Raw genomic sequence first — 13,331 nt, forward strand, 5'->3', positions numbered from 1 at the left:
AGACAGACACATGCAGGTACCCTTTGCAACAAGAGAAGTTAGGTGGTCTTTTCTTTTTAAAGATTTATTTATTTGTGCATATAAGAGCTGGGATACAGGCCAGAGTTGTGGGGGGGGGGGGGTGAGAGGATTCACCAGAGACAGAGTGAGGAACAGAACAGGCAGATCTGCTGAAATACACTGCTGAGGGCAGCAGCGGGTGAATCAGGAGAGGTCTGCTGTGCCATGTGGGTAGCTCCCTGGCTGGGGATCGAACTCGTGCTGTAGTGGCTGTGGCGAGCTTCATAGGTTGTATCTTAAACCCTTTCACCACCAGGGAGGCCCCAGAGTTTTACTTTAAAAGTTGGTTGGGGGGCCTCCCCAGTGGTACAGCGGTTGAGCGCTGGGTTGTGAAGCTGCCCGCAGCCTCTGCAGCGCCGGTTCGATCCCCGGCCGCCGGGTGAGGGTCCCACATGGTGCGCAGACCTCTCCTGCCGCCCGCTGCTCCCCTCAGCAGTGTACTTTGGTCCTTCTGCCTGCTCTGCTCCCCGCTCTGGCTCTGGTGAATTCTCTCACCCTCCCACGCTTCTGACTGTACCCAGTGCTTGTATAAATAAATAAATAAAAAAAAAAAAAAAAAAAAAAAAGTTGGTTGGGGCAAAACCAGAAGACAGACCCTGGTTAGAGTGCCCAGAAGATGAGACTAAGGAGCGATTATGGGGTGGGTGAGCTCCCCCATGGACTCCATCTACACTTTTCTTTTCTTTTTTTAAAGATTTATTCATTTATGCATATAAGAGCTGGGATAAAGGCCAGAGATGCGGGGGGTGAGAGGATTCACCAGAGACAGAGTGGGGAACAGAACAGGCAGATTGACTGAAATACACTGCTGAGGGGAGCAGCGGGCGTGACAGGAGAGGTCTGTCTCGCCATGTGAGATGCACCCTGGCCGGTTGGGGACTGAACTCGCTCTGCAGAGGCAGCAGACCACCCCATAGTGCCGTGCCCAAGCCCATGTGCCACCAGGGAGGCCCACCATCTACACTTTTCTAAGGGCCTTCCTACCCCACATATCCAGACTTAGTATTTCTCTCCTTCTCTTCCTATAGGAAGAAAACATTTTGTGAGAGGTCAGGGAGGAGGTAGGACCAAGAAGTCCTGAGGAACTGGCCTGTCCTGGTCTTCAGGACAGGATCAGGGAACATGAGGAGAAAGCACTTGTGGGAGCTGGGCCAGCCTCCTCCGTCCTTAGCAGGGACATTTCCTTTTTACCTGCAGCTACTCAAGTGAGGTCCCCATGACCAAAGTCATCAGTTGAAATATTTGTCCTTCATTTTTCATACCAAGGAGTTTCATGAGCTTTACAAAAAAGTGTCAGCAAACCTGGCTCTCAGCTGAGAAAGTGCATGTATGTGAGACCATGCCTCACAGTATCAAGCAGATGTTACACAAGAAATCTCAGACCTCATATAAGGTCTTCTCTACCTGAGAGCCTCTTCCTCCAAATCACAGGTCCAGTGAGCACAGCCCCAAGGAGAACCAGGACAGCAATGATGTCCACAGTGGGTAAGGAGGACTGAGGAGGTGGCTCTGGAAGGGAAAAGTTGCGACTCTGACTTTCAGGCCTCAGCCTCCATCCTGCTGGAGGGCTCCAGAAGGGCTCCTGATGCCCCTGAGAAGCTCTGTGCCCATGACCCCCTCCTTACCCCATCTCAGGACTCGGGGCTCCAGCAGCCCCTCATGCTGCACACGGCACATGTATCTCTGCTCCTCTCCAGAAGGCACCACCACAGCCGCCCACTTCTGGAAGGTTCCATCCCCCCCAGGCTGGGTGTCCACCAGCTCCATGTCATGGGTCAGGTCCTCCCCATCTCACTGCCAGGTCAGGATGATGTCCACAGGGTAGAAGCCCAGGGCCCAGCACCTCAGGGTGACCTCATGGTCAGAGGTAGCATGGTGGGTCACGAGTGTCTTTAGGAGTTCTGAAAATTCATACTTTAGGTTACTTTCATAGGCCACTGAAGCAGCCTCATGTGACCATCCTGAGAATGGACAGATAATTGCACTGGGTGGACAGAGTGCAAAACTGGAACACCAGCCTGGCCTTGGATCACTGGGATAGTCTCCTAATCCTTGGAAAGTTCTAGAATCAGGGTGCAGGGTGCAGGGTGGCAGGCTGCAGGGCTCTGAGGGAGAGACTAGAGACTTCTCGTCTTGACCTGGATAGAGGCCCAAGTGACTCAGGAAAGTTGGAGTCAGGATCCAAGACCTCTGAGAATCAGATGTGAGCAAGAAATACATGGTTCACCAGAACACCGCCAGGATCAGAGAGAATCAGTTATTTCAGGACTGTTCCTCACCTGGAGAGAGCGCCTTCCTTAATTGCCCCCAGGAAGGGCTGGCACTCTAGGGGTCACTTTTGAGGATCTGGACACCAAGGAGGACTCCTCACCTTCTGGGGCCATAGGAGGGTGGTATCTGGCCTTGAGCCCACTCTGCTTCCCTGTGCTGGACGCCAGCCTTGGCCCTAGGGGAGGCCCGAGGCAACTCTTACTTGCACGCAGTGTCCGGTTCCCTTTCTTCAGTTGTCCTTGGAGCCACTGGCCACACTCGCGTTCCAGGCGGGGAGTGTGGAATTCCGAGCGAGGACCTCCTCCCACTCACCCTCCCAGGTCTGCACCTCCATGCCCGCTGGGGTCCTGGCGCAGCTCCTCCATCAGGGTGAGGGGATCAACGCCGTCGTAGGCGAACTGATTGAAGCGGCTTAGGCTACCGTCCAGGCCCACTTCACAGCCATCCCTCACCTGCAAGGTGTGAGGCACCGGCCGCCCCCGCCACGTCAGCCGCGCCCACTTAGCACCTCCCATCCCCAGGCAAGCGCAGCTGCTGGGGATTTGTAATAAACTAAAATAGAAACAGGGTAAAAGTTCCAAGGCCTCGAGGGGAAGCTCGGACCCAGAGACTGGAGGGAACCCCTGCCCATAGGTGGGGATCACGCACCTGTTCCGCTCTGGGTGTAGTGTATCCGCAGGTTGCTCAGTCGGAGCCTGGACAGGTGTACGTGGCTCTCGACAATCCGCTTTTGGCTCTCCCAACCCCTCTAGCTCCATCCAGGGCACTGTTGCCTCCATTTTCAGACTCGGGTCATTGTTGTGGCACCACAGGAACTGGGTGTCGTCCACGTAGCCCACGCAGATGAAGTGGGGTTCCCCGGGGCCAGGCCAGGACATCGCGGTGTGCAAGTACATTACAGAGTGGGAGCCTGGGGGAGGGGAGGGGCTGAGACCCCAACTCTCCTCTGGGCGCCAGTGTCTGGGTCCGAGGATGAAGGGGCCGGGCAGGGGGAGAGAGCAAGGGGATTCCTGAGAGTAAAAGGGGGTGGCAGGAAAAGGTCAGGGCACAGGAGTGGGTGGAAGGGAGGAGCAGGACACCGAGGTGTGGGGTTTGATGCGGGTGGAGGAGAGGGCGGTCCGGGGACTCTTCCTGGGTCCTGGCCACTGCAGGGTCCTCTCACTCCTTCCAGGCCAAAGCCTGGAAGGACTTTTCTCCTCCGAACTTTTCCCCTCCGAACTTCGCACTCACCTGCCCAGGTCTCAGTCATGACCAGGGCCCCGGACAGCAGCAGGAGGAAGGTTGGGGGTGGCATAGTCTGGATCCTCCTGGTCTGGGAAGACTATAAAACTCAGTTCAGACTTTACACCCCGAAAGCCTTGACGTTGATTGACTTATCCGGATGGTCGTGTACAGGGAAATAGAACTGGGCGTGTACAGGGTGAGGACTTGGCGCAGCCTGTGACAGAGCAAAGTGGAGATGAATATTCCCTTCGCTTGGCTCCCCACCCAAACACTGTCCTGAGGCCTGAAGCCCTGAGAACCAGCCTGAGAGCTGGGGCTGGGTCCCGACCCTCCTGCAGGTGGCTCTTGGCTCTGGCGTCTTTGCTTCTGCATTGAGTAGCCTTTCTCACACCCTCTCTCTGAGTACCAGGGTCTGTTTCAGTCAGTGATTCTCAAAATTTCTGTCTTTATGATCTGAATACACTCTCACAGATGAATGAGGATCCAAGGTAATTTTGTTGGTTATATCTATCAATATTTGCCATACTAGAGATCGAAAATTAAAAAATGCTTATTCATTTAGAATGATATTAACAACCCTACATGTTAATAGGAATAAAATATTTTTATAAAAACTTTTTTCCAAAATAAAAACTATAGTGACAATATTAGGGGGCAGGATGTCCTGAGCAAGCTTCATACAGGCTTTGTGGACCCCACCCCCACTCCAGACCAAAGCCATCAGGACATTGGGAAAGACAAATCCCATCACCACCAAAGGGAGGGTGGCTGGGACCTGAGGGTGGGGTTAAGCTGCCAGGTTTGGTATAAAACCAGACACGTGGGCTTGTGTTGGCCGCACATGGCTCTTGGCTCGTCCCCAGCTCTCAGCGTGCCCTTGGGATTCCAGGTCAGCAGAACTTGTAGGATGCATTTATGAATTTATCTCCCTCTTTATCTCCCTGAGTTATTCATTTCTAAATTTCCCCTTCTTTGGTAAATTAACTTTTTATTAACCATTTTTGTGTGCCTGCAGTCAAGCCTTAATAAGGCCCTTCTAAGTGCGCAGGTGAGGACCCACAGTCACACAACCAGTTTCATAAGGGGGTTGCCCTGTAAAAGATTGGTGTTCAACGTGGTTGACCAGGTTACACCTGTGGTTGACCAGCCCAAAGTAACTTTCCTTGCGATGGTCACCACAAGTGCCACTAAGTCTGCAGGACGTGTGGTGTAATCTTTGTCTCAGGTCTTGAAAAGTCTGCTTTTTCCCCCGCTTGTGTACAGCTCTCTCTTATGGGTGTGTTTTTGACCAAAGCATGGCCTCAACCATGAGCTTAAGCAGTTGTATCCCTAGTTTGAGTTCTTTCGGTTTTTTCCAGCCTTGAGTTTAAGTAGCCTTTTTCCATTAAATATTATCACCAGTTTTATAAATGTACATAATTTGATAAAACCTGGTATATGGCACATTTTTTTACTTCTGTACACAAATGTGGGTGGTTTATAAGCCATCCCTACTTTACAGTCTTTGCTTCTGGGTTTTTTTTTTTTTTGGGAATGTGCATAAGCGCCATTTGCTACATTCTTGTTTCTATGAGAGGTAGATGTTCTACTTCACATACTGAGAATGTGCAAGAACGCATTCAGGCTCTTAACTTAGCCATGCAACAACAAATTCAGGCTCTTGATTTAACTATTAAGAGTATGAGGGATGAAAACCATAACATTTTTGAGTCAGCTTTTAAAAGCATGCAGGATCAAGCTTGTAAAAGTATGTAGGGCCAGCTACAGGCCGCCCTCCACGAGGACTGCAAGAGGGCAGAGTTAGAAGAGGAGGATTATCACGTGTTAAACATCTTAAACACATCAAGACAAAGTCCTTCTCCGTGTGACAAGGCCCCTCCCACGCAGACTCCTGAGGCGTCACAGCCTCCACTGCCCTCCAGGGAAGAAAAAAAAAATGGCATCTCCCCCCACACTAGATGGGGCACCCACTTTTGCAGGAAGAATCACCCTGATGTAGGACAGTTTCCTCTCCGACAGCTGCCAGTGGGTGGCTTGAATGAACATGGGTGACCTGCTGGGTACTTTTGGTCACACCATCCCTTTAGCACCGCGGACCTCCTAAATTGGAGGAGATCTGTCCCCTCATACCGGCAGGCTGCTAAGAGGATGGCGAACTTGTCTGCATTTATCTTCCTCTCCCAACGCCCTAACAGTCCATGCTCACTGCAGGGAGGAGGGACATTGGAAGTACAGTTGTCCCAGATTACAGGGGAGCAGCAGACACAATAATGACAGAAGACAGGGCAGAAGACAGAGGACACCACGACATGACGATTCACCCAGGGGTGACTGGACGGAATATAGACAGAGCACACAGAACCCAGAACCACGGAGAGAGGAAAGGAGAGAAATGATAGCCCAGAGTAGAGGCTCAGATGAAGATAGGAGGGAATATAGACAGAATAGAAGGAATCTAGAGCCAATTACAGAGGAAAGGAGACAAATGATATTCATGGAGAAGGTTCAGATGAAGAATAGGCGTTTCCGGGGGCTCCACTAAATCTAAAGAAGCCCATTACAATAACCGCCTCAGAGCCCCGATAACACTCGCTGTGGGGGATCGTCTGATTGATTTCTTGGTGGACACTGGAGCGACATTCTCAGTTCTGAATTCTAAATTGACTAAAGTGAGCAAAGAGACCGCAGCAGTCACTGGGATCCCAGGAAGGCCACAACAGAAAGCCTTCTTACAACCTCTGGATGCCGGCTGGGCACCACACAGCTCCAGCACAGCGTCCTGTACATGGAAGAGTGTCCAATCCCGCTGCTTGGTTGTGACCTTTTAAGTAAGCTTAACGCACAAATTATGTTTTCACCCAAAATTCTGAGGCTTCACCTACAGGTACCTCCAGAACATGCTCTGTAGTTCCAGATGTTTTTTACTCAAGATGTTCCACCAAAAGTGAAGTTTTACCTTCAGAAATCATTGAACGAGTAAGTAAATGGGTATGGGCTGGTGGGACCCCAGGACGTGCAAAAAATGCAGAGTCTATAAAGATAGAAGTGATTGCAGGGGGCCTCCCTGGTGGCACAGTGTGTTGAGTGCTGCGCTGTGAAGCTGTCTGCAGCCTCTGCAGCGCTGGTTCGATTCCTGGCCGGCCAGGGAGATTCCCACATGGCGGGGCAGGCCTCTCCTGCCTTGCCCACTGCTCCCCTCAGCAGTGTATTTCTGCCTGTTCTGTTCCCCATTCTGTCTCTGGTGAATCCTCTCACCATCCCTCGCTTGTGTCCTGTACCCCAGTTCTTGTATAAAAATAAATAAATCTTTAAAAAAATAAAAGAAGTGATAGAAGGAAACAAAACCCCAAGGAGGAAGCAATACCCCTTAAAGAAGGCCGCCTTGAGGGGAATTGAGCCAGTGTTAAAAAGATTCCTTCAATCTGGACTCATTAGGCCCTGCCGCTCACCATACAACACTCCAGTGTTGCCAGTGAGGAAACCCCATACAGGCCGTTTTGTCCAAGATTTTTGGGCCATTAATGACATTGTCCAGGATTTATATCCCGACTGTGCCTAATCCCTACACCTTATTAACTGCCATACCTGGTGACTTTGGATGGTTTTCTATATTAGATCTTAAAGATGACTTTTTCTGTATCCCAATAGATGTGCAGGATCAACTGTTTTTTTTTTTTTAAAGAGGTATGTATTTTTATTTATTTGTTTATTTGTTTTGTTTATACATGCACTGGGTACAGTCAGAAGTGCGGGAGGGTGAGAGAATTCACCAGAGCCAGAGCGGGGAGCAGAGCAGGCAGAAGGACCGAAGTACACTGCTGAGGGGAGCAGCGGGCGGCAGGAGAGGTCTGCGCGCCATGTGGGAACCTCCTCCGGTGTCCGGGGAGCAGCCGGGAATCGAACAGGTGCTGCAGAGGCCGCGGGCAGCTTCACAACCCAGCGCTCAACTGCTGCACCACCAGGGAGGCCCAGGATCAACTGCTTTTTGCCTTTGAATGGCAAGACCCTAAGTCCAAGAGCACCCTCCGGTATTGCCGGCCTGTGCTTCCACAGGACCTCCCTGGTGGTGCAAGGAGTTAAGACGCAACCTATGAAGCTATCAGCAGCCACTGAAGCAGGAGTTCTAGCCCTAGCCAGGGAGCTACCCACATGGCACAGCAGACCTCTCCTGACTTGCCAGCTACTCCCCTCAGCAGTGTATTTCAGTCAGTCTGCCTGTTCTACTCCCCACTCTGTCTCCAGTGAATTCTCTCACCCTCCACGCCTCTGGCCCATACGCCAGTTCTTATATGTATAAATAAATCTTAAAAAAAAAAAAAAAGAGTTATAGGTATCCCAGAAGGTGAGGAGAGAGACCAAGGCACTGAGACACTATTCAAGGAAATTAAGCATGGAGTTTGGTAATTGTGTCACCATTGCTTTATTAGCTATAAAATAAATAACAACTTTAGTCATGCAAGATGTTAACAAAGTGGAAATGGTGTGGGGTAAACAAGAACTGTACTACCTTTGCAACTTTTCTGTAAATTTAACAGTATTCTTTAAATGTTATTTTTTTTTAATGTCCTCAATACTAAATAGATTGTAGAAGGAAAAAATGATCCACTTTCCTGTTTTCCAGAGACTGGAATCCAGGGACTTGTTTTGTTATCCAGGGACTGGAGGGGTCCTGGGGAGAAAAGCTGGAAACCTCACACCCAGGGCAGGCTCCAGAGTCTTCTCTCCTCTGAGTCCTGCTTCTCTGACTCCTCACAGAGCATCTCACCCCAGGACACCGGACCCCAGAGCCCCCAACTCTGCCCAATTCACATCCCGCCCCATCCTGGCGGCTCCACCAGAATCCGGAGCAGCGCGGCAGCGCCCCCGTGTGGCCACAGGGCTGAGCACAGGAGCCCAGAGCCGCCCTTTCTCCTGCTCAGCCAGGCCCTCCCCAGGCTCCCTGGGCTCCCAGCGGCAGGACAGGGATCTGCCACAAGGGGGCGCCCAAGTCTGTGTCAGTTTTAGTGTCCTCATTTTTAGTCTCCAGTGGACATGACAACTGGTTCCTAGATTCTGAGAAAATCCCCAAATATAAAGGTTGCCTCAGTCTCTTGGGATGGAAACTTAGATCCCAGGGTCCCTGTAATTTGTTTCTGCTCTGCTTCCAAGGACGAAAGGCCTTCCTCCTGGGAATCACCTGACATTCTCCATCCTTGGAGGAGGGGAAGGCCTAGGAGAGCCCCCAGGGCACTGACTAGGAAGATGGGGAGACTCCTGGAAAAGAGAGAGAAGATGGAAATGGGGACTTTAGGGGACAGAGGTGGAAAGGGGTACAGTGGGGAGCCAGAGAGGACCGGGCAGGGACGGGGCAGCATCAGGGACACTGTGGGGGGAAGGTCTGTGTGGGCTGATCTCAATTACAATACCCAGTCAACCAGCAGATGAGAAGTGCCTGGAGAGCAGACTCACAACCCCTGAAACTATAGATGTGGAGCACATTTTCTAGTCACCTTCTTCCCCTTTTTCTTTTTTCCTTCCCCTTACAACTGCTACTGTATGATTATTCTGTTAATAAAAAGGCCAGGATCTTGCTCTTCAGCAGCATGCTGCATTATGTAGCCTGCTCCATGACTCCCATTTCTTTATCAGTGTGGTGTTGCCAGATGCAACACTTGGTAAAACACCCATATTTCCAATAGTCAGTCAACTAGAAGGGAAAAAAGAACCTTATTGGATATATGCAAACTAACATTTTGACATGAGAAAATAGAATACTTAGTAAAAGTTTTACTGCTGCAAACCAGCCGCAACAGCCTGGGTGTCAGGGGTTCCTGAAATATGGGACAGCGTCGGCGCGATTGTAGAAAATGAGTGAGGATGAGATGCAAACACTTAATCAGGGTGCGGCCCGGACCCTTGTCAGACAACATGAGTAGCATGGCTTCCGGCATTTCACATCCTCGGGAGAGAGAAAGAAAGGAAATATTTCAGTTAGCTTTTATATATATATATTTTTATTGAAAGATATATCAGGGCCTCCCTGGTGGTGCAGGGGTTAAGATACAATCAATGAAGCTATCTGCAGCCACTGCAGCACTAGTTTGATCCCCAGCTAGAGAGCTACCCACATGGTGCAGCAGACCTCTCCTGACTTGCCTGCTGCTCCCCTCAGCAGTGTACTTCGTCAATCTGCCTGTTCTGTTCCCCACTTTTCTCTGGTGAATTCTCTCGCCCCCCTATCTCTGGCCTGTACCCCAGTTCTTATATGGATAAATACATAAATCTTTTTAAAAAAATATATATCGGGCCTCCCCTGGTGGCGCAGGTGGTTGAGCCCTGTGCTGTGAAGCTGTCTGCAGCCTCTGCAGCGCCGGTTCTATCCCGGCCGGCTGGCGATGGTCCCAAATGGCGCAGCAGAACTCTCTTGTCATGCCCGCTGCTCTCTTCAGTAGTGTATTTTGTCAGTCTGCCTGTTCTGTTCCCCGCTCTGTCTCTGGTGAATCCTCTCACCGTCCTGCGCATCTAGCCGGTACCCTGGTTCTTGTGTAAATGAATAGATAAATCTTTTAAAAAAAGATATATCATATATCAAAAGATATATTTATGGGCCCAGCTTTGCATAAGTTTTGTAGTTTTCTTTAGTTTCATGACAAAACTGTAGTTTTATTTCTTAGTGTGAAAGAAGTTTAAAAGAATTAATGTTCATAGAGAGAAAGGAAGAAATAACATTAGGAATAAAACACCCAAAGTTCCCCAGCCCCTCGTGGGTAAAGACCCAAACACACAGCCTTGGCCCAAAGCAGGCCACTGTGGCCTGAAAGGTCCCCCAATGCTAAGGCACCTTCAGGTGGGGGACCTGGGAAGTGGATGAAAGGAGCCAGTAAGTCTGGGCCAAAAGGAGCAAAATTAAAGTACAAGGGAAAGGTCTGTCTCCCCCCTGGGTCTCTTCCAGGAGTCTCCTTCCATGTCTCTAAGTTCCTGGTTCAAGTCCAAAGCCAAGAAGCAAGGCAGCTTCTCCACACGCCTCTCTCCTGTGTGTCTCCCGGGGCTCTCTGTGCTGGCAAACCTTTATGTTCTGAGAAAATCATCCATCAGAACAGCCTGTCACAGCTGACACTCTTGGTGTCTGTCTGTCATGAGCAGCCCCAGAACTTGCCATCAACCTCCTGGGTATCCTGCCCCTGGTACATCAGAAGGCATCAGTGTCCGGCACTCTTTGGGGCATCAGCAGGGCAGGATCTCAGTTTAAACAAGAGCTTTAGTTCAAAGAAAACAGATCATGAGTCATGTAGCATGTATGTGCAGCCTGCATGTGTGCAGATTCCTCTACTAGGTATGGGCCCTTCCTTCCTGGCCCCCTCTCAGAAAGACAGAGCTAAGGTAGGGGAGAGGACACTGTGGTTCTCACCCCTGTGCTCAATTGCAACCACTCAGGCTCAGGGAACAGCAATGAGGTTTCTCTAACAAACAGGAGAGCAGGGAAATAAAGAGTTTCTAAGGCCTCAGTGGCCAGCTGTGTCACCCCAGATAGTGTCCGCTGTGTCCAATAGTCCCAAATTAAGGCTGCCTGTGTAAGGTGGTACAGTCCCATCAGGGAGGGCCTGGAGCTGGTGGAACAGCCGGAAGCACTGGGCCAGGACCCAACCCATAGTGGCAGCAGGAGGTGTTCCCCGGGGGTGCTCCCCTCTGAGCATCACCCCAGCAGGCACAGCCACAGTCTGAATGCTGGGCCTGAAGGGAAGGAGGCAACAGCACCGGGAGGTGGTGCCGGACAGTCAGCAGCAATGACAGGTCTCAAAGCTGACCTTGCTGCTGTAGCCCCAGTGGGCTGCATGCCCTGGGGTGGTGTGTGGGGACAGAGAGCCTCTGCTGCCAGATTGGTTGCCGCCATTTCCATGACACTGACGGTGGCTGCTGGTAAAGTGCCCACCTACTGTACCCACTGCCACTCCCGCTGCTGAGTGCAGTGGCCACAGCTGTCAGGGTGGCCTCAGCCCTGTCCTCAAGCAGCGGCCTTCTGGAGCCTGCCAGAGCTGGTGGGGTCCATTCATACCCAGCTGATGCCCCCCAGCTATCATCCCTAGCTCAGTGAGGAGGTCCTTAGCGAAGCTGTCATGTGGCACCCACTGCAGGGCGGCCTTGGTGCTGCCCAGAAGCAGCTCCTCTGAGGGGCCAGGGATGGAGGAGCCAAGCCCTAGGGGCTCCTGTGCTTAACCCTGGCTTGCTCTGGGGGAGGGGCCCTCTGAAGTCTGTCTGCCCCCTGTCAGGAAACTCCCCCTCTGCCACCACCTCTAGAGCTGCGCCCACCAGCTCCCACCTGCACACACAGGGTGCCAGGGTAGGAAAGCCCCACTGCATCTGCCAGCCCTTTCAGACTCCTGCTCCCACTGGCCTCTGGCTGTGCCCACTGGGGCAGCTGCACCAACAAAGCCCACATGTCCCACCACTCAGGGGGCAGGACAGAGCTGGGTAAGCCACAGGGATCTGGAGTCAGTGTTACACACTACACTATTATATACAGGCATATACACATTCACATGTATCTATTAATGCCTTTAGTAAATTTTACTTGAAAAATCTATGTTGTAAATTTGTATGAAACGAGTAAGAAATCCATCCAGGAATAGTGACAGATTTTCCTTATGCTGAACCACTTCCTCATGCCCACCTGGATATGCCTTCTGGGAGAGAAAGCAAAACAGACCCCCCAGCACATGTCTTGTCTTTTTCCTCCCAGGTCCTCACAGCTCCCTGATCACCGACATCAGGGGGATCCCAATTTGGCTGTGTGGCATCGGGCAACCCCACACTGACAAAGACGCGGGAGCCGTGGAGCAGGCTGCATAATGCAGGCTGCCGCTGCGAGCAAGATCCTGACCGTTTTTATTGGTGGAATAATCATAGAGCATCAGCTACGTGCGTTAGGAGGACAAGGAGAAAGGATGGGTGAAACTCGGGAATGTCATCAAGGGCTTGGGGGGACATGAGTCTGCTGACTATGTTATCAGCTTGATGACCAAGTGTTGTAATCGAAAACTGGACCCCAAACCCCCAGCCATGTTTCTAATCTTATTAAGAAGGCATTCCACTGATCAGCCTTTGGGGTCCCTTGTCATACATCAGTCCTCAGCGCCCAGGGTGTTCCCGGTCCTATCTCTTGATGCACACCCTTTCCAGAGTGATCCAGCTTTCTGCTCTTGATTGGTATGAAAGTCACCTTGTAAGGTTTGGCTCATATGACTGTGACTGGACCGTTCTGACCTTGGTATAGGAATGCAGAACTGCAGGTAACCGTAATGGTGGCTGAACGGGCCACTGAAGTCTGGCAGACCCACATGGTTGAGCCCCAGGATGTATGTGGGCATGTTACAAACGCTCAGGTCTCGCCCAGATCCAGCAGCTCAGAGTGATGAACAGGGAGCCTGGGAATCTCTTCTTCAACATGCTCTGCATGTGAGGCTGACGCACAGCCAGGTGGGAGTCATGGTTTTGACCTGCTGCTAAAAGTGTGATATGAAAGCAGCACATCAGCACCAGCGCTGTTATAAACACAGACTCTCGGGCTCTGTTCTAGACCTTCTCAGTCTTCATAAGCATCCCAGTGACTCCTGGGCTCACTGAAGTGGGGCTCTTTGATATTTGTGTCTTCTCCACGTGGGGTCAGACTGTGCAGTGAGTGGGGCTTTGGTCTGATCAGGTCACCCAACAAATATCATTTACATCATATCACCTCCCAGATCTATTTCTCAGTTTACATATTTCACCTGTGCTCCAGGCTTGTCTGACCTTTGCCACCA

This window comes from Talpa europaea, assembly GCF_964194135.1.
Source record: "Talpa europaea genome assembly, chromosome: 2".
Lineage (NCBI taxonomy): Eukaryota > Metazoa > Chordata > Mammalia > Eulipotyphla > Talpidae > Talpa > Talpa europaea.